Consider the following 22456-nt stretch of genomic DNA (forward strand, 5'->3'; position numbering starts at 1 on the left):
AGAACAGATCCCTGGGGTACTTCACTATTCACCTTTCTCCATTAAGAAAATTGATCATTTATCCTTATGCTCTGTTTTCTATCTTTTAACTAAATCCTAATCCACAGTAGGACATTACCTCCTATCCCATGACTTTTTAACTTCCTCAGAAGTCTGTCATGAGGGACTTTGTCAAACTTTTTCTGGAAATCCAGATGCACTATATCAACTGTCTCACCTTTTATCCATGTTTATTTACATCTTCAAAAAAATGTCGCAGATTGTTAAGGAAAGTCTTGCCTCAGCAAATCCATGCCGGCTTTATCCCATTAAACTATGACTATTTATATATTCAGTAATTTTGTTTTTTATGATAGTTTCTATCATTTTGCCCAGCACTGATGTCAAGCTCATGGGTCTGTAGTTTCCTGGATCACCCTGGAACCCTTTTTAAAACTTGGCATTATGTTGGCAACTCTCCAGTCTTCAGGTACTATAGATGATTATAAAGATAGTTTATAAATTTCTAATAGTATGTCTGAAATTTCAGTTTTTCACTTTTTTTAAACACTATTCAAGGTGATTTGCTATTCTTTAGCTTGTCAATTTGCTGCCTTATATCTTCCAGGTTCATTGAGATTTGTTTCAAATTATTTGAATTGTCACCATTAAAGATCTTTTCTGGCATGGGTATCTCCCTTATCTTCCTCAGTAAAGAATGAAGCAAATAATGTATTTAGTCTCTCTGCTATGGCTTTTTCTTCCCTAAGTGCCCCTTTTACCCTTTGATCATCTAGTGGTCCAACTGACTCTGCCTTCTGTGTCAAATATACCTGAAGTTTTTATTAAGAGTTTTGCAAGCTTCTTTTCAAATTCTCTCTTTGCTTTTCTTATCAATGCTTTGCATCTACCTTGCCAGTGCATATGCTGTTTCCTGTTTTCTTCATTTGGATCCCCTTTTTCAGTTTTGAAAGATGTTTTTAGCTATTATAGCCTCTGTAACCTCACCTTTTAACCATGGCAATAGTTATTCAGCCTTCTTTCCACCTTTTGTAATGCATGGAATACATCTGTTCTGGGCTTCCAAGATGGTATTTTTAAACAACATCCATGCCTGCTGCAAACTCTTGACTGCTCCTTCTTTCAGTTTTTTCCTATTTGTAACCCTACGCTGGGTCACTAACAAGCTTCATGTGTTCTAAATGTTTCTGGAAGGTTCGTGCTATCCAAGGTTCACCCTGCAAGCATCCTCTGTATTGGGATGAGGTAATGTTTGTTTGAAGAGTGAGAGATGCATGAAGATGATTAGGATGATGTATAGGGAAGGTATTTTCTTTACACAGGGAATAGTTTGTGAAAAGCTATTTAGGATGCTGTTAGAGGCATCTTCAAAAAACAAGAAGAGTGAGGAGTATTTTGGAGTGCAAGGGCTCCTGAGCTTTAAGCAGTCTGAAGCCCCTGAAATTATTGAAGAGTTCCGATAGGATTTCCTCCCTCTGGATGACTAAGAGAAAGGGTGGAATTCCTGCTGGAGAAGCTTCAGGAAAAAGAATAGTTTGCTACTGTTGGCGCAATGCTGCCCTGAAGGCATTGGGGCTGAAGTTTGCCTGTTGAGATTTATTCTGCAAAGAAATACTGGAAGAAGTGTTTGCTATTATTTGAGTTTCCTGAACTATAAGCCACTGCTATCATTTGAAGAACCATTTTTCTTGAAACTCTGCCTGATTTTCAGTTAAATTTACAAAATAAATTCTTCTGTTTTGGAGCCAACTAAAAGGGTGGACAGTGGACTTTGGGTTTTGGTTAAGTCGTCCCTTGAGCCTCCCAGAGACAGTCTGGTCCCCAATTGGCAATCCCTGGTGGACTTTCCTTGTTCTAAGGGTTGCAGCAGTGATACTCACATCCCTCTGCAGCTCTGAAGGTGACTCCAAGGAAAAAGGGGGTTAAACATTTTCATTTTATCATAATCTCCTTTTTGAAAGTTAAATGCTATCGCAGTAGACTTTCTTAGTGTCCTTCCTCCAATTAGCACGCCAGATTTGATCATGTTATGATGACTATTGCCAAGCGGCCCCAAAAGCATTACTTTTCACACCAAATCTTGTGTTCCACTAAGGACTAGGTACCTCTCAAATAGCTGCCCTATTCTTTAGTCTGTCAATCTGATTTATTACATCCTCCAGTTTCACAATGATTTAGTTTAGTCACTCAGTCACCACCATCAAAAAAAAAGTTTCCATTGTGGGAATGATCCCAACATCATCCTCAGTAAAGACAGAGGCTGTTTCCTTGTCATCCCTGACCGCCTCCTACCCTCGGTCATCTAATGGCTCAATTGACTCCCTCATAAGCCTCTTTGCTTCAGATGTACCTGAAAAAGTTTCTATTACTTGTTTAACCTCTGTGGCAAGCTTTTCAGATTTTCTCTTAGCCTGTTTAATTTCTTTTTTTATATCTAACTTCCTTATGCTGTTCCCTATTTTTCCCATTTCATCCATTTTTTGAGTGACGCAGTTTTGGCTTTAATTGCCTCTTTCATCTCACTTCTAAACCACACCAGCAGTCGTTTCGCTTTCCTTCACTCTCTTTTTAGTACACGGAATACATTTTGTCTGGGCCTCAAGGATTTTAATTTTAAACAATGTCCACGCTTCCTACAAGTTTTACCCTTGGGGGGGAAAAAACTAAAGGGAATTCGCAACACATTTGCTCATAGATTCCCTTTTTATAGTTAAATGATGCTGCAGTAGTTTTCCTTAGTATTAATGCCTCTAGTGATTATTTCAAATTAAATTTACATTATGATCAATGTTGTCAAGTGGATCCAGCAACTTTATCTCTTGTTCTTTGTTTCACTGAGAACCAGGTCTAATATAGTTTGTACCATGACAAACTACTGCATGAAACAGTCGCTGGCATCTAGGAACTTTTGCCTCCATTGCATGTGGCACTTATGCTGTTGACACTTGCATAATGTAAATCTCCTAATTTATTGTGTTGCCCATTTTACTAGCCAGTCTAATCTGTTAGCATTTTGCAGTCTGTTTCCTCATCCTGGCCAGACGGGGGGTAATGTATATCCACTATTATACTCTTCCCTTTTACCTTGCAATTTCTATCCATAAGGATTCCAGTGCAGTTTGTTTCTTGTAAAAATTTTATTCTGCTTTACTCTATGCCATTCTTAACATATTGTTGCGACCGTCGCTGCCTGACTTCTCCACTCCGCCCACCTTACCGCATTGGCGACTCCCTCCGGGGTTGATGGAAGGCTGGCTGCCGCGGCGTCTTTCAGCCGTCCTCATCCAGCGGCCCTGCCTCAAGTACCAGAAGTGGTGCGAACCTCAGGGGCGTCCCCCTGAGATGACGTCATACACTTCAGATATTTAAAGGTCTCTGAATTGCTAACAACTCGAATTAGCAAGGATAACTGATAAGGATAAGGATTCGTTTTATCTACACTACTCTGCCTCCTCGGACTAACCAGGGGTACCCGCTCCTCGGGGGCCTCGCTCTCTCTCTTACTTTGTAGCTTGCAGTCTGGAACCAGTACTCGCTCCTCGAGGCCCCTCGTTCCTGGACTTCTTCGGAATTCACTTCTGTCTGGAAGTCATCGCTGCCTACTACATCTGTGAGTTACCATCGCTCTCTCAGAGCTTTCCCTGGAACCAGGTACTCGCCTAATTCATTCCAGCTCCTGGGCTTCTATGAGACATTGTGTGAGTGTTACCATCAGGTTCTGTCCATGAACTCTGCATACCCTGCCTACTCACTAATATTTCAGTTTCTCTACAGCTCAGCCTCCAGGGATCGCTGTTCCAGTATCTGAGAGACTACAGCCCAGCCTGGCATTCCAGCTCACTACTGCCACCTCTGGTGGTTCAGTATACTGTCTAATAAAAGAACTAGTGTGTGTCTGTCTCCTAACTCTGAGCCTGACCGGTGGTCCCTCTCGGGTTGTTCCAAGGATCCACCCACAACTCTCCTAAATAATAACACATATAGTGCCCCCTACACCATTTTTATCTGCCCTGTCATGTTGATATAATTTGTACCCTGGTATCACACTGTCCCATTGGTTATCCTCCTTATATCAGGTCTCCAAGATGTCTGTCTATATTTTCCTTTAGCGTCATACATTGACTCTCCAGTCTGAAAAATAAGACTTCTGCATTCACATATACACATTTTAAAGTAGGTTTATTTGCCTTTCTATTTTTATATGTGCCTACAGCCTGCTTATTGTCAAGTCTGTAAAGGTTGTAGCGGTTAAATGTTCTACTGTTTAAACTGTTATATGTAAAGCCTGTTGCTAATTTGTTTCACTGTAAACAGAGGTGATGTATAATTATACGTACCGCGGTATAAAAGAATCTATAAATAAATAAAATAAATAAAGTAATAAACCAGTTTGGAGTCATTTTTATCTGAATGATCTGTATTTAAATACATCTAGGCTTTTTTTTTTTTGCCAGTATCCTTTGAAGATACCTCCCTCCAAACCATGCACTGCTTTTTAACTGTTGGCTTTCCCCCATGTTCTAGTTTAAAACCTGTTCTATCTCTGGTTTAAAAGTTAATGCTAGCAGCCTGGTTCCACTCTAGTGAAGGGGAAGTCCGTCATGTTAGAATAGGCTCCCACTTTCCCAGCCTGTCTCTTACAGGAAGTCTTCTTGCACAGCATTTTCTCTTTCTCCTTTCCAGGAGGTTATCACTCATGGACTTTCTCCTTATGCCTTTTCCATTCCTCTCTTGATTTCCATAGCCTTTGTCCTGCTATGTCATATTTTCCTGCCAATGAATTATCAAAAGGCACCAAAGATGTTTAAGAAGGATCCTTATAATGCTAATATAGAACCTCAAAACGAATCCCTCATAATGAACTATAGCTATTTATATTTGTACTCCTAAATCCTCATGAAAAGAGTGAAAATTTTTTTAATCTATTAGCAAGAAAAAATTTTTTATGGAAGGAGAGGAACGTTTCATATGCATGATCATAAATCCCCACCAGGGGTAATATGAATATCAATTGTAATCATAAACATCCCTCCTCCGACCAATGTGTACAGTTCATGTGCAAGCAGTGCTACAATCAAAAAACTTTTTTTTAAATAATTTTATATCGTATTGCTCTAAAACATTTCACATTTCAAAAATGGTGAAAAAATCACTCCACATATTCAAAATGCTGTCAATTCAACGCTCCACGCAGCCTTGTAAACTAATCCCAACGAAGGGTATAAATCTTGAAAAAGCCGCTGATGGCGCGACCTAGATAGGCTTAACCGGCAGTCTCTTATGGCTTAAAATAAGCTCATACAACACCCCGACTTATCTGATGGTTTAGCGGGTCACCGACGTAGCCACGTTTCAGGTCCACACTGGGGCCTTTCATCAGGGAATTAATCCTCTTACGATGTCTCGTCGGTCAGTGTTGAGCCATTGCCTGCTAGGTTCATAGCATGGGTCTTGCGACTCTATCCAAGGCTGACAACGCTGTAGGCTAACGGAAGCGTCAATTTAAACTGCCTATCGGGCTAGCTGTGCGACCAATCTCCATCAAGCTCTGAACAGATGACGTGTACAAAAAAATCACCCAATCAAAAAGTAGAAGTCAAAATGAAAACAGACTCCATACGATACGCAATTGTTCCAGATTATATGATCACAAAATTGAGTTCCAATCTCATGAACTTCATGAAGTTTTTAAAGATCTTCCATTAATAGTCACGACACGTGGCAAGAATATTCGTGATACATTGATACATGCAGTGACACATAGTAGCAGTCGTGAATCAGGGGGCAGCCACAATCAATGTGGTCATTGCGCCCATTGTGCACAGAGTATCAATGGGGACACATGGATTGATCCTGTTACAGAATATAAAGTTTATCGCAAGACTCACACCACATGTGAATCAGATCATGTGGTGTATGCCATTGCATGCACCTGTCCTAAGGTATACATCGGCCGAACGGTCAGGAAAATCAGAATTCGTCTTAATGAACATAAGTCCAAATTGCATACTGCAACTTTAGCTGTACCAATTGTCTCGCACTGTATACAGAGAAGCCATGCTTTTGCAGATTTGAAATGGACTATCTTGGATCAAGTCCCAGTACCTCCCCGCGGGGGCGATCGGACTCGACTCCTGAATAAGCGAGAAGCTTTTTGGATTTTTACTCTGCAATCACAAGCGCCTGCAGGGTTGAATGAACTGTTAGATTGGAACTCAATTTTGTGATCATATAATCTGGAACGATTGCGTATCGTATGGAGTCTGTTTTCATTTTGACTTCTACTTTTTGATTGGGTGATTTTTTTGTACACGTCATCTGTTCAGAGCTTGATGGAGATTGGTCGCACAGCTAGCCCGATAGGCAGTTTAAATTGACGCTTCCGTTAGCCTACAGCGTTGTCAGCCTTGGATAGAGTCGCAAGACCCATGCTATGAACCTAGCAGGCAATGGCTCAACACTGACCGACGAGACATCGTAAGAGGATTAATTCCCTGATGAAAGGCCCCAGTGTGGACCTGAAACGTGGCTACGTCGGTGACCCGCTAAACCATCAGATAAGTCGGGGTGTTGTATGAGCTTATTTTAAGCCATAAGAGACTGCCGGTTAAGCCTATCTAGGTCGCGCCATCAGCGGCTTTTTCAAGATTTATACCCTTCGTTGGGATTAGTTTACAAGGCTGCGTGGAGCGTTGAATTGACAGCATTTTGAATATGTGGAGTGATTTTTTCACCATTTTTGAAATGTGAAATGTTTTAGAGCAATACGATATAAAATTATTTAAAAAAAAGTTTTTTGATTGTAGCACTGCTTGCACATGAACTGTACACATTGGTCGGAGGAGGGATGTTTATGATTACAATTGATATTCATATTACCCCTGGTGGGGATTTATGATCATGCATATGAAACGTTCCTCTCCTTCCATAAAAAAAATTTTCTTGCTAATAGATTAAAAAATTTTTCACTCTTTTCATGAGGATTTAGGAGTACAAATATAAATAGCTATAGTTCATTATGAGGGATTCGTTTTGAGGTTCTATATTTTCCTGCCATACATCATCTGTGGTATTTTTCATTTGGGCAAGGAAAACAAATCTGTGTGTACTGATTTACAGACCGGGGGTACCACAGGGCTCATCATTGTCCCCTATTTTATTCAATATATTTTTGGCACCACTGGGCAGAATGGTTCAAGATCTTGGATTTGATATATTTAGCTATGCTGATGAAATTCAAATTCTAGCTCCACTGGGATGAAAGCTCTCGTTTGAGCACTCCTGAAATTAGCTGCTGTTATAGCCTCAATCCTTGATAACGGCGCCTATCCCATATCAAAACCAATTCTCCCCTCTAATGCACCCTAAAAAGGTGTTATTTCCGACGCGAAATCCTGCGTTAATGTGCGATAAACTTTCACAGCCGGCAGGAGTCCCTCATTTGCATAAAAAGCTAGCTTTTTGCATACACATCAAATTTGCATACAACCTCGTGTCGAATAAAGATCTTGCGTTAGACCTCATTTTCCATGCGTTAAGGCCCTAACGCAGCTCGATGAATGACCCTGTAAGTCTGTCCCTGAGGCAACAGAGAGTGAAGTGACCTGCCCAAGGTCACAAGGAGGGGCAGGGTAATCTGTTGAACTTTTATTAGTGTTCAGAACGGCTAACCTGCTGGTTTGCATAATGGCGAGTGCTGGATTTAAGTCCTGCTCCTCCAGCTGTTGCGCTTTGTGATCTTAATAAATTACTTCAGCTCCTGTTTCCTCAGTACTCACTTAAAAGTATAATCTTTTTGGAGGGGGGTACGTGTAATGATGCAATATGTAATTAGTCAGTGCCCTCATTTAGGGGGTGTTTATAAATGCTCAAATAAATATAGGAGTACGTGTATGACCTAAGGGGTGATTTGGGATTGAATCTAAGCTACGGAGCTAGAAGTGCCTAAACTAGAGAATTTTATCCCCAATAATGCTTGCTCTCTGTCCCTTGTCTTTGACTCCAATAAACATCAATAAAACTTTCCTTACTACATGGTATTATTTGCTTATTTTGATCTTATTCCCTAAAGTGCATTTCTTCTTTTCCGAATATGTTATTTCATGCATTTTCACACTGTTGTTAGAAAATCTCATTCCCTGAGGCTGCTCTTCAGTCATTCATTCCATATTTACATTTCATGTGGATCCATGTGATGCCACCATGCACTTCTGATAATGATCAGTAGAGAAGTACCTCCAGGATGATTCATAATGATGGGGAGCCACTAAGCTGCTGGAACTTTCAAAAAGTCTAAACACTCATCTCTACAGGGCTGGAATAAAACTTGAGAACAAAAATAGCATGTAGCCCACATGTAAGGGTATGGCCCATTAAACACTCATACAACAGCCCCTAGTGATTTTGCCCGGGGTTTTCACTTGCAAATGTATACAGATGAGAGACAGAGCAAATACCTTGTGTTAGCTAGAAGCATGCTAGCTCCCTGGTCTGGCTGTCAGCGCCTGTTTGGGAGGATTATGGAATTTCTTTTGTGGCAACGTCTGTGTGAAAATCCATGATTGGAGTACAGTGGGCACTTTCCTATTTTGGTAGAGTAAGAAGTCTAGCTATTCCAGAAATGCTGAAAAAGCCTCTTCTTGAATACTAATACTATAGGGAAAGTAGACTAGTTCTCTTTTACCGTTTGAAGATAATGAGATATAGACTGAGGAAGAGCTGAAGAATGTGGAATTCATTGTGAAGTGTATCCTGTGTTATACCACTGAGTGCAAATAAATCAGACAACTCTGGAACCATTTTGGATTGGCAAGTCTGTTTATTTGGGTATTCCTTAGAGGAAGCAATGCAGGGATGCCTTGTTTGTGCATCTGTGTGGTAAACTAGAAAAGAAATTCTGACTGAATTTTTCTACACATTGCTCCTTATGAGATCTGTGTGTGAAGTCAGAAGGGCAATTCTGGTTGACTGTGACAAACATTTGAAATCTTTCCCTTTCTCCCTGCCTCCTATCCCAACTCTCACCCACCCCAGCCTCTAATCAACTGCATAATTAAAGAATCAGGAAAATATGACTTCACACAAGTACAAAATTGACACTGACTAAGTTTCAAAGAAACAGTTGGTCCATTTTATAAGGGGATTTGGGATAATTGTGTATAACAGTATCAATTAGTGGCCTTATACAAATAAGTGCAAAATTAATCCTGACCAAAATTAAAAGAAATAGGTCAATTAGATGTCTTAGGTGTTGCAGAACTGGACCCAGGGGCGCATTGGCCTATCGGGGGATTGGGCATCCCCCGGTGGGCCGGTCACGCTAGTCACGTGGTCTGCCGATCGAGCCGCGCTTGGCAGACCACGTGGTATCTCCTGGGCAGCGAATCCCTGGGCTGCTCTTCATTGGGAATCCGCCGCTGAGGGGGCATTGATGCAACCTGAAGGGAGAAATCCTGCAAGCCCCCACCATCAGCAGGTGGAGCTGGCTGAAGCAGAGGCCCAAATGGAGCTTCACCAATACCAGCCCTCGTTCCCCTTAGGTTGAACCCTCAGGTGCAGGGACCGGCTGGACTTAGGAGTGGAACTCTGTGGAGGTGAGGATCCATTATGTGGAAGATGTTGCAGGTCAGCACAGAGGAAATGAGTCAGGTCAAGCAATGGTCAGGGCAGGTGGTAGGCAATCAGAGTCTGTTCAGGCTATGGTCAAGGCAGCAGAGTTCTCTTAGGGTCGAGGTTCAGGCTGAAGTCGGGCCAAGTGGAGTTCTGTCAAACAACGGTAAACAGGCGGTGGTCCGAGGCAGGCAGAGGTCAAGCAGCATTAAAATCCAATCCAAGGGGACAAGGAACAAAGAGGATGAGGGACCACAGGGAGCAGGAAGGGACACTGAAGACAGACGAGGAAGACTGACCAGGAAGACAAGAATTCAAGATGAACCAGACTGCAAATGGAACTCAGAACAAGACACAGGAACACAGCAGGAATCAGGAACAGAAGTCAAGACCCAGGAACGCTGAGGAAAAGCACTTTTCTAGGGAGATGACCTATTGCCAAGGCAAGGGGCAAGTGCAGCAGTAACATTAAAATAGTCCTCCAGTGGTGATGTGTTCAATGGTTGCCGTTTGCCTGTTCGCAACACTGGCCCTTTAAGCAAGAGCAAAGTCAGGCACTTTTAGGCGAGGATCCTAAACTTCAGGAAAACTAATTTTGTTAAAATTGGGGAGGGGGGACCTTAAGGAGCCATTAGGTGGATGGGAAATCTAGGAGAGAGGTTCCCAACCTTTTAGGGAATATGGACCCCCTTTGCAATTTCAAAAAGTTTTGCAGGACCCCCCCCCACCACACACACCTCTTTAACGTTTGCATGCCATAACAAGAATGATATGCACTCCAGTCATTCCTAATGCATAAAACTTTGATGTGAACTGAATTTGTAGGGAGGGCAATTTTGACAGCTGTATTTGGCCCCTCTCTTCCCCACATCCTCACAAAGTACAGCAATGGGGTTTATGATTCTTGAGGGCTGCATCAGTCCATGTCTTCCTCACCTCTACCAAGCATGCGGTACTGCAGTTTGAGGCTTCTAAAGTGGGTGAACAGCGCCTCTCTGCCCCTCCTCTTCCTGGTCTGCAGCAATGTGGGGGTGAGGTTTTCAGGGCTATAACAGCCCCTAATCTCACGCTCCTGGCCTGTGACAGCAGCTCAGCTAATCACAGACAGCAGCAGCCCCCTCATTTTCTCCCCAGCTAAATTTTCTTGCATCCCTTCTGGAAGACTCCCTGGGCTGGTCTCGCGAACCCCAGCTTGGATCTAGGGGGAAGTAGAAGCGTAGTAGACAAAACTAAAAGAGGATGTTAGAAGGGCAACTAACCTTTTTCTTAGGAAAGTAAATAAAGGGAAGAGGAAAAAGAGGTCGCTATGGTTTTTTAAAGCAGCAGCGAAAACTGTAAGAAAAAAAATGTTAGCATTCATAAAGTACAAGAGATTGGACAGAGGGAGACTAAGGGAAGCTGAGGAAGTAGTAGGGAATGGAAAGATGGCAGCTGAAGAAAACTAGCACCTCTGCTAAAACAATAATGACTTTTTTTTTAGACATGTTAGACTAGGAAGTGAAGGAGAAGACTAGGTAGATGAGGAAAAAGTTAAATTTGTTTACCAAATATTTCTGTTCGGTAGCCCCCTAGATTCAAATGATAAAAAAATACATTTTAAGTGGAAAGGATACCCCCCCCCCCCCCGTACACTCTGATACCTTACAAAATGAAAATCAGGGCAACTAGCGGGCCTGAGGCACCATAATCCAAAATGAGGACAGGAGCAAGGTCCTGGTACAGACCAAGGTGAATTTGTACAAGATAGATTTGCACACAGTGGAAGCAGTGTATGCAAATCTCATTCTTTGTGGATATCCTAAAAACCTGACTGGCTAGGTGTGCCCAGAGTACTGGGTTGAGAAGCACTGGTCCCACCAACCTTTTGCCACCCGAGTACGATTAGTCCTCTACTACAAGGGGTAGCCAACCTTCAGTCCTGAAGAACCCCAAACAGGCCTGTTTTTCAGGCTTTCCACATTGTGGATAGTGTGAAAAAACAGCAGTTTGTGACTCTTGAGGACAAAATCTGGCCACCCTGATCCACCAGCACAAGGGTGGTCAATTCTGATCCTTGAGAGCCACAAATAGGTGGTTTTCAGGATCTCCACAATGAATTTGCATTAGATTTCCATAAACACCCTCCATTATATGCAAATCTCTCTCATGCATATTCATTGTGGAGATCCTGAAAACTTCACCTGTTTGTGGCTCTCCAGGAGCAGAGTTGGCCACACATGTACTATCATAAACAAAAATAGTTCTGGATAGCTCTCTCCAACTGGTGGGATGGACGGAAGGACAATAGATCATCATTAATAGCGTACGGATTTCACATTCGCTATAGGAGAAAGGATCTTCTCCACTTCTATTCAGCATGGAACCAGGCTCTTCTTTCTCAGCTGGCACATACTCGCCTGGTGTGGGACGTTTCGATTCTCCTTCATACGCCCACGCCCTGCTGAGGACAAATAACTCTCACTCTCTACAGCTCCCTGGCCTCACACGATGCAACACCCTTTGTCCTCGATGGGCTGCCGTAGCTAGATGGGCGTTCCCAAAGAGTCACACGCCTTGACTTGGATGCGACCTGGCTGCGCGTTCTCTCCGTCGCTTCGGAGCTTCTCGTGACGCCATTATCACACGCACCCTGGTACGCCCTGATTCAGGGTTGCCAGGTTTTCATGAAAGAACAAGCACTTTTTTCCAAAAAAAGCCCAAAACACGTGAAATTGAAACACCAATGTCTGTGAGTCGCATAGATGACAAAGGAGCTTAGCTTTTTGCATGTTTCTCTGTTTAGCATGTTGCAGAAGGTCTGCATGATGTGCACGAATGTCACACTTGCAAAATTTGCACGTAGCCTTATTCTCATTGCTGAAAACAGGCTGAATCCATGCTTTTAGTTCACGTTCCTCTTCCCATGCTTTGCAGTACTTTTTACTGTATTTAGCCCAGTTCTTTACTGTAGCCATAGTAGATCAAAACCATTTAGTAGTGTAGCAGCCAAGGACGGAAACAGTAGGTATAGACTGGCTTTCTTACAGAGGTGATCTTCTGCAGGGAGAAGAAACGAAAGAGAAAAAAAAGGCAAAATTAGAGGAAAGCAAAAGTGGTGTAGAAAAATAAGAAAAATAGCATTACAAGTTTCCATATCACATTTTTTTACCTGTAGTCAGCAGGTATGGACAAGCTTTCTTTTTGTCAAAATAAGGGTTTTGTTTTTTTAATAAAAGGTGATCAGCTACAGGGAAGAAATGAGAAAAAAAAAATAATAGATGAAATCAAGTGGAGTAGAACAAATTGGAGAAATTACTTACCTGATAATTTCGTTTTCCTTAGTGTAGACAGATGGACTCAGGACCAATGGGTTTAGTGTACTCCTGATAGCAGCTGGATACTGATCAGATTTCAATCTGACGTCAGCCCCTAGTACAGTGATGGCCAACCTTTTGCACTCAGTGTGTCAAAATTCATAAAAAGACAGAGCATAACTCGGGTGGTGTGTCACTTCTAGAAAAATCCATAATTTTGTGATATTTGTAGCTCTAATAAAACAGAAAATGTCATAATGCCTCTGTATCACTCCATGGTGAGACCGCACCTTGAATACTGTGTACAATTCTGGTCGCCGCATCTCAAAAAAGATATAATTGCGATGGAGAAGGTACAGAAAAGGGCTACCAAAATGATAAGGGGAATGGAACAACTCCCCTATGAGGAAAGACTAAAGAGGTTAGGACTTTTCAGCTTGGAGAAGAGACGACTGAGGGGGGATATGATAGAGGTGTTTAAAATCATGAGAGGTCTAGAACGGGTAGATGTGAATCGGTTATTTACTCTTTCGGATAGTAGAAAGACTAGGGGGCACTCCATGAAGTTAGCATGGGGCACATTTAAAACTAATCGGAGAAAGTTCTTTTTTACTCAATGCACAATTAAACTTTGGAATTTGTTGCCAGAGGATGTGGTTAGTGCAGTTAGTGTAGCTGGGTTTAAAAAAGGATTGGATAAGTTCTTGGAGGAGAAGTCCATTACCTGCTATTAAGTTCACTTAGAGAATAGCCACTGCCATTAGCAATGGTTACAAGGAATAGACTTAGTTTTTGGGTACTTGCCAGGTTCTTGTGGCCTGGATTGGCCACTGTTGGAAACAGGATGCTGGGCTTGATGGACCCTTGGTCTGACCCAGTATGGCATGTTCTTATGTTCTAATATTAATAACAAAAAGTTTTAATTTTAATATATGTTCTGTATTTATTAATAAAGCAAAAACAAATAATTATTTACCTTACCTGCTTAGTGACTTTCTTCTGCTGAATTTCATTGGCTAAATCTTCAATTAAAACACTCTCTCCCCCTCGACCAAACTCTCACTCCCCTGGATTTTCTCATACACACTCATGCTCCCACACTCACACACACACACACACACACTGAACCCCAGGCAGGCTCCCAGTCATTCTCACACCACTCCCGCTCCATCCTCCAGGCAGGCACCAATTCATTCTCATGCAGGCACCCATGCATTCACACACATACACCCCCATGCAGAGTCCCATTCATACACATGCACACACTAAAGGCAGACCCCCCTCTCTTTTGCCAGCAACCTCAGAGCCTCTCTCATTCCTCTGCTGCCACTGTCACTGCTGCCACATGGCTATTGGGGAGGCGCCGATTGCTGCTACTGACACTGAAGCCCATTCTGCTGCCTCCTCTGTGCAGGCCCGCGGGCTTCCAGTTCCTCCATGCTGATCTCGTACATTGTGAGATCCGCATAGAAAAGTGCTATTCTTGCACATTCCCAAAGATTACATGTGCCAATCACTAAAAAGTAATTTATTTTTTTTACCTTTGCTGTCTGATCTTCATTTTCTAATTGGTTGGTCACAGGCTTTTTTTCCCCACCTTTCCTTTCTTATTTGTTTTGCCAATTCCTTTTATACTGTCTTTTTTTCTGTTTCTTTTCTCTCCATCTTCTTCCCTCAAACACACAGGTTCTCATTCTCACATGCTCTTCTCTCTCTCTCACACACACACACAGGCTCTCACTGGCACATGCTGTCTGACTCTCACACACACAGGCTCTCTCTCACTCCCACATGCTGTCTCTGCAAACATTCAAGTCCTCACTCTCACACACAATCTCTCAACTCATCTCATACACGCACACACCCTCTACAGACCCTCAGCCTCTCTCTCACCTCTGGGACTCCTCTTCGAGGGTCGTCACAGGATGGGCTCTGCGGCAGCCCTGCTACCAGGCCTCTTCCTCTTCTCGGGTCGCTGCAACTTGGGATTCGCGGCTGCCCGTAAACGCAAGTGCTGCTCCTCTTCTGCACGCGCCGATGCTTCACCTCCTTCCAGCCCACGTGGCTCCAGCAACGTTTACTTCCGGGGCCGCAGAGGCAGGAAGGAGGAGGAGCATCAGCGTGTTTAAACATGATCTTTTTCTTCGGGCCGTGGCCCTGCCTATCTGCCTGTCGCTGCGCCCGGGGGCATTGGGGAGGTGGAGGGGTCTGGAGGGTGGGGGGGATACTAAAAAACTAGTTTTAAAGGCTCGGCACAGCAGATTAAAAAAAAAATTCCGGATAGTCCACGAAAGGCTGCGTATGTCAGCAAAACGTCTCGGTGTGTCACCTCTGACAGGCGTGTCATAGGTTAGCCATCACTACCCTAGTACACATACCCCTGCAGGAAGTGCAGCTCCTCAGTATTCTTCCTTGAAAAGCGTTGTGGATATATATGTGACTGACTGATTGATTAACTTCATATTATGGTTAAACTTAACTAACTTGTTAGAATGTTTAAACTCGATTAAACTTGATTAACTTGAACTGATTGGTTGACTATAGCTGGAGACTGCCAGTGTACTCAACCGGAAAGCGTCGACACCGGGCAGGGTGGACGTCTTAGGTAAATAAAAAGACATGGCTTACCCGTAACTCATTGGCACAATGCCTCAGGGCAGCCCAGGGTGGGATGCTGAGTCCATCTGTCTACACTAAGGAAAACGAAATTATCAGGTAAGTAATTTCTCCATTTCCTAGCTTGTAGCAGATGGACTCAGGACCAATGGGATGTATAAAAGCTACTCCTGAATCGGGTGGGAGGCTGCCCGGGGTCCACTTAGAATTGTCCTTGCAAATGCAGTGTCCTCCTGAGCCTGTACATCCAGACGGTAGAATCTGGAGAAAGTGTGGATAGAGGACCACGTTGCCGCTCTGCAGATGTCCGCAGGTGACAGCATTCTAGTCTCTGCCCAGGACACCGCCTGGGCTCTGGTTGAATGGGCCTTGACTTGTAGAAGTGGTGGTTTTCCTGCTTCTACATAGGCCGCCTTAATGACTTCTTTGATCCAGTGGGCAATGGTTGTCCGCGAGGCCGCTTCCCCTTGCCTCTTTCCGCTGTGAAGGACGAAAAGGTGGTCTGTCTTTCGTACCGGTTCCGACCTTTCCAAATATCTGGCTAGGAGTCTGCCGATGTCGAGGTGACGTAGGCTACGGTCTTTTCCCGAGTTCTTCACGCCGTCCATCGTTGGTAGTGCGATGGTTTGATTGAGGTGGAAGTGTGAGACCACTTTGGGGAGGAAGGAGGGAACTGTGCGTAGTTGGATGGACCCCGGGGTGAATCTGAAGAACGGTTCACGGCAGGACAGTGCTTGTAGCTCAGAGATGTGGCGGGCCGAACACACGGCCAGCAAGAACACAGTCTTTAAGGTTAACAGACGGAGAGATAGGCCTCGGAGGGGTCTGAGGCGGATCCCGCTAGGAACTCCAAGACGAGGTTGAGGTTCCACAGAGGTACCGTCCATCTTAGAGGTGGACGAATGTGTTTGACTCCTTTCAGGAAGCGTGATACATCCGGGTACTAGACTATGCTGTTGCCCTCGCTCCTGGAGCCATAGCATGACAATGCTGCTATCTGTACCTTGATGGAATTGAGGGACAGACACTGCTGTAGCCCATTCTGTAAGAATTCCAGGATCACGGGAACTCTGGAGGGACGTGGCTTGACGTTGTGGTCTTCGCACCAGGCCTTGAAGACTCTCCAAATCCTTATGTACGTTAGAGATGTGGAGAACTTGCGTGCTCGGAGGAGAGTATCTATTACTGCCCCCGAGTATCCGCTCTTCCTCAGTCGAGCCCTCTCAATGGCCAGACCGTAAGCGAGAATTGAGTCGGGTCCTCGGAAAGGATCGGGCCTTGTTGGAGCAGGTCTCTGTGCGGCGGCAGGGGTAGTGGGTTCCCTGCCAGCAGTCTTCTCATGTCTGCGTACCAGGGTCTTCTTGGCCAATCCGGGGCCACCAGGAGAACTAGTCCCCTGTGTCGCTGTATCTTGTGAATGATTGCGCCCAGCAAGGGCCACGGTGGGAAGGCGTATAGAAGGGTCCCCCGGAGGCCAGGGCTGTACCAGGGCATCGATCCCCTGGGATTGCGGGTCCCGTCTGCAGCTGAAGTATCTGGGTACTTGAGCGTTGGATCTGCTTGCCAGAAGGTCCATGTTTGGGATCCCCCACCGATTCACTATCATTTGGAAGGCTGTGGATGACAGTTTCCATTCTCCTGGGTTTAGACTTTCTCTGCTGAGGAAGTCTGCCGCGATGTTGTCTTTCCCGGCAATGTGGACGGCCAAGATCTCCTGGAGATTTGCTTCCACCCATGCCATCAGGAGGTCTATTTCTAGGGACACCTGTTGGCTTCTGGTTCCGCCCTGTCGGTTGATGTAGGCCACCGTCGTGGCGTTGTCCAACATCACTCAGACCGCTTTGCCTCGAAGTCTGTGGGCAAACCGCAGGCAGGCTAATCTGGCTGCCCACGCTTCTAGGTGGTTGATGTTCCATCCCGCCTCTTCTGCGTTCCACTGCCCTTGGGTGGTCAGCTCTTCGCAGTGTGCTCCCCATCCGTGTAGGCTGGCATCTGTGGTGAGCAGGGTCCAGGTTGGGGAGGATAGGCTTGATCCCCGGCTCAGGTGGCTGTTCTGCAGCCACCACCGTAGCTGGGTCCGGACGCTGCCCGGGAGTGGAAGGCGTACGGTGTAGTTCTGGGACCGTGGACTCCACCGCGTTAGAAGTGAGCGCTGTAGAGGTCTCATGTGTGCTCGCGCCCATGGCACTACTTCCAGCATGGACGCCATCAGTCAGAGGACTTGCAGGTAATCACATGCTGTGGGACGAGGAACGCTCAGCAAGGTCTGAAGCCGGCCCCTATCACTATTACCTTGGTGAACGTCCGGGGTGCTGTGGCTAACCCGAAGGGTAGTGCCCGGAACTGATAGTGACGATTCAGGACCTTGAAGTGTAGGAAGCGCTGGTGTTCCTGATGCATTGGGATGTGTAAGTAGGCCCCCGACAGATCCAGGGATGTGAGGAACTCTCCTGGTTGTATTGCCCGTATGACTGATCGTAAGGTTTCCATGCGGAAGCGGGGAACCCTTAGGTGGCGGTTTGACCGACTTGAGGTCCAGGATGGGCCTGAATATGCCCTCTTTCTTGGGTACGATGAAGTAAATGGAGTAATGTCCAGTATTCATTTCCCGTATAGGTACTGGGGTTATGGCCTCGAGGGTCAGAAGCCTGTTCAGTGTAGCTTCCACTGCCGCCCTCTTGAGGGGGTCGTGGCAGGGAGATTCCACGAATTTGTCGGGGGGGGGGGGGGAGTTCGAATGAAGTCCAGGTAGTACCCCTCTCGGATGATGGCCAGGACCCATTTGTCCGTAGTTATCTCGACCCATATGCGGTAGAATAAGGCTAGTCTGCCCCTATAGCATCTTCCCTTGGATGGGTCGGCTGATTCTCATTGTGGGGTGCGGCCGGAGCCTGCACCCGCACTGGTTCCTCTCTTGGTGTGCTTGTTCCGAAAGGACTGGCTCCTGCTCGTAGGGCGGGGTGCTCGATAGTTGCTTTTGAAAGGGTTGAAGCGCTGTGAGCTTCTGCCTCTGGCAGATCTGTGGAAGGGACGCTGGTTTCTCTTCGTCTTGTCTTCCGGCAGGCGCGGTAATGGGGAGTCACCCCATTTGTTGGCCAGTTTCTCTAGTTCGCTGCCGAAGAGGAGGGATCCTTTGAAGGGCATCTTTGATAGACTCGCTTTGGAAGAGGAGTCTGCCAACCAATTTCGGAGCCAGAGCTGTCTTCTGGCTGCCACAGTGGACGAGACTCCTCTGGCTGTTGTACGCACTAGATCGGAAGCTGCGTCGGTGAGAAAGGACAGAGTTGATTCCATGTCCTCTCCCGGGGTGCTGTTCCTGGCTTGAGATAGGCAGGCACGCGTCACCACGGTGCAGCAGGCCGCAATCTGAAGGGACAGAGCTGCAACCTCGAATGACTGCTTTAGCAAGGCTTCTAGGCGCCGGTCATGAGCGTCCTTGAGCGCCGCTCCTCCCTCCACTGGGATGGTAGTGCGCTTAGCGACCGCGCAGACCATGGCGTCCACCCTAGGGCACGCCAGGAGTTCTTTGGTCGCTGGGTCCAGGGGATATATGGCCGACAATGCTCGACCCCCTTTGAATGAGGACTCTGGAGCATTCCATTCTAGGTCAATTAGCTGTTGTGCCGCCTGTAAGAGAGGAAAATGCGAGACGTCTGACGAAGGCCCTCCAGCAGGGGGTTCATTCTAGGTTCCCCTGAGGGCCCTTGGCCCGGGATAGCGAGTTCCGTTAGACATTGGGATACTAGGTCCGGGAGCTCATCCTTTGTGAAGAAGGGTCTCATGGTTCGGTGTGGCTCTGTTCCCGGGGGGAGTTCCCCTTCTTCCAGGGGCTCAATTTCCTCTTCAGAGTGGTCTGTGTCCTCGTAGGCAGAACTTCTGGACGGTGTGGACCTGTGCCTAGGCCTAGAGGGTCCTAGGGCATGAGGGTCCTCCGGAGGCGCCTGTGGCTGGACCTCCCGGGGTTCAGTTTGCATCCTGACAAAGGCGTGAATCCCCTTGAACAGCTCCACCCAGGATATCGAAGCTGGGTCTAAGTTGAGGGGCGCCGGTTCTCTGGGAGTCCCCGAGTGCGGGGTGGACTCCCTGGGGCCTGCTAGGTCCGGGGTGCCCACTGAAGAGCTAGCATTGGGCCCTGGCTGGATCGACCCTGGCCTGGATCTCCCAGGGCCTCCTCCAACTGTGCGGACAGGGCGTCGGCCTCCTCGCTCTGTGCGGCTCTGACGTGGCATGCTTGGCAGAGGCCTTGCGCTTTTATGCCCGACTCTGGAGGTGCCATGACTGTGGCCGCGTGAGCTCTTGTGCGCTCCAGTGCGCCTCAGATATGCGCGGAGATGTGCACTGAGATGTGTGCCTAGCCGCAGATATGCGCCTTGTTCCGTGCGCGCAACTTATGCTCGTGAGGTATTATGTGCGCCTAAGTTTATGCGCACAAGGGACTTGTGCGCCTAGCTCAATTTGTGCACTCGAGTTGAACGGCGAGGCGAGTCGGGTCAAGATGGCGACCTCCTCGGAGGGTCTCCACGTGGGTAGACCCTCGGGAACAGCCGGGGCCTAGCCCTGCTAGGGCGGATCAACCCAGCGGCACTGGCTCCGATCGGCAGCCTGTGCTCCTCTTCGATCCTCGGAGACCGTTTACATAGAAGATTTCTACCTTACCTTGTCTTCGGCGCTTCCCGGTTTCGTCCCGGGCGGTCTCCGGCTGCGGGGGGAGAGGGCAAATACCTTCATCGCCGCGCTCGAGGAATGCACCCGCTGCCTCTCAACCGTGCTCGAAATCAGGGGCTAAGTCCCTGCTGAGATTTGGCCACCGGACCGAGGCTCACCTCTGAGGGACCACGGAAATCACCTCAGGAATCTCAACTGGGGGAGGGACCCGAGGGTATCACCGCAGGAGAGCGGGGCTAGTCTTCAGGTAAACTTTTCTTCTCAAATTTGGGTTTTTCCTTGAATTTTGGTTCTAACACTCAGAGAGCGTGCAGATAGTCCCTAACTGCTTTGGAGACGGAAAATACTGAGGAGCTGCACTTCCTGCAGGGGTATATGTACTAGGGGCTGACGTCAGATTGAAATCTGATCCGTCTCCAACTACTAACAGGAGTACACTATACCCATTGGTCCTGAGTCCATCTGCTACACGCTAGGAAATAAAAAAGATACCAGCCCCTCACACTCATTCCCCTCTCCGAGCACATCCCTGGCCCCCACACACTCACTCATTCCCCCCTCCGAGCACATCTCTGGCCCCCACACACTCACTCATTCATTCCCCTCTCCGAGCACATCCCTGGCCCCCCCACACACTCACTCATTCCCCTCTCCGAGCACATCCCTGGCCCCCACACACTCACTCATTCCCCTCTCCGAGCACATCCCTGGCCCCCACACACTCACTCACTCATTCCCCTCTCCGAGCACATCCCTGGCCCCCCACACACTCACTCACTCATTCCCCTCTCCGAGCACATCCCTGGCCCCCCACACACTCACTCATTCCCCCCTCCGAGCACATCCCTGGCCCCCACACACTCACTCATTCATTCATTCCCCTCTCCGAGCACATCCCTGGCCCCCACACACTCATTCATTCCCCTCTCCGAGCACATCCCTGGCCCCCCACACACTCACTCATTCCCCTCTCCCCACCCCCCTCCAAGCACATCCCTGGCCCCCACACACTCACTCATTCCCCTCTCCCCACCCCTCTCCAAGCACATCCCTGGCCCCCACACACTCACTCATTCCCCTCTCCCCACCCCTCTCCAAGCACATCCCTGGCCCCCACACACTCACTCATTCCCCCCTCCGAGCACAATCCTGGCCCCCACACACTCACTCATTCCCCCCTCCGAGCACAATCCTGGCCCCCACACACTCACTCATTCCCCTCTCCCCACCCCCCTCCAAGCACATCCCTGGCCCCCACACACTCACTCATTCCCCTCTCCCCACCCCTCTCCAAGCACATCCCTGGCCCCCACACACTCACTCATTCCCCTCTCCAAGCACATCCCTGGCCCCCACACACTCACTCATTCCCCTCTCCCCACCCCCCTCCAAGCACATCCCTGGCCCCCACACACTCACTCATTCATTCCCCTCTCCAAGCACATCCCTGGCCCCCACACACTCACTCATTTCCCCCTCCGAGCACAATCCTGGCCCCCACACACTCACTCATTCCCCCCCTCTGAGCACAATCCTGGCCCCCACACACTCACTCATTCCCCCCTCTGAGCACATCCCTGGCCCCCACACACTCACTCATTCCCCCCTCTGAGCACATCCCTGGCCCCCACACACTCACTCATTCCCCCCTCTGAGCACATCCCTGGCCCCCACACACTCACTCATTCCCCTCTCCCCACCCCCCTCCGAGCACATCTCTGGCCCCCACACACTCACTCATTCCCCTCTCCCCACCCCCCTCCAAGCACATCCCTGGCCCCCACACACTCACTCATTCCCCTCCAAGCACATCCCTGGCCCCCACACACTCACTCATTCCCCTCTCCCCACCCCTCTCCAAGCACATCCCTGGCCCCCACACACTCACTCATTCCCCTCTCCCCACCCCTCTCCAAGCACATCTCTGGCCCCCCACACTCTCATTCCCCCCTCCCAACATACTAATTCCTCCCCTCCTGATACCTGGCTGTAGCCGCACAGTCTGAAGATTCCTTTGCTGTTGCCCTCCAATGCCCTGCTGCTGGCCTTCCCGTTCCAGGTCTGCCAACAAAAATGTGTTCGCGAGGTATCCATCAACAAGGCTTGCAGCTCACTATTTGAATCCTGCTCTGATTGGCTTACTGCTGCAATATAGGGATAGGGTGTGCCTGCTATGGACAGGCTTCATCGCAGCAGCAGCAGCAGCCAATCACTGTAACATCAGAGCACAAGTCCCGCCCAACAAGCCCAAAAAAAACGCGACTGGCAGAAAA

At 47.4% G+C, this 22456-nt stretch overlaps 1 long non-coding RNA gene across 1 annotated transcript; it reads right to left on the bottom strand.

Moving 5' to 3' along the window:
* Window positions 1-8796: 8796 nt before the first annotated feature.
* Window positions 8797-22374, bottom strand: LOC115087567. The gene is made up of 3 exons (XR_003855540.1): window positions 22167-22374; window positions 12758-12832; window positions 8797-12645 (listed from the first exon to the last, which is right to left on the bottom strand). It is a non-coding gene; the product is annotated as an uncharacterized LOC115087567 (long non-coding RNA).
* Window positions 22375-22456: the final 82 nt, after the last annotated feature.

The sequence above is a fragment of the Rhinatrema bivittatum genome, chromosome 3 (genome assembly GCF_901001135.1).
Source record: "Rhinatrema bivittatum chromosome 3, aRhiBiv1.1, whole genome shotgun sequence".
Lineage (NCBI taxonomy): Eukaryota > Metazoa > Chordata > Amphibia > Gymnophiona > Rhinatrematidae > Rhinatrema > Rhinatrema bivittatum.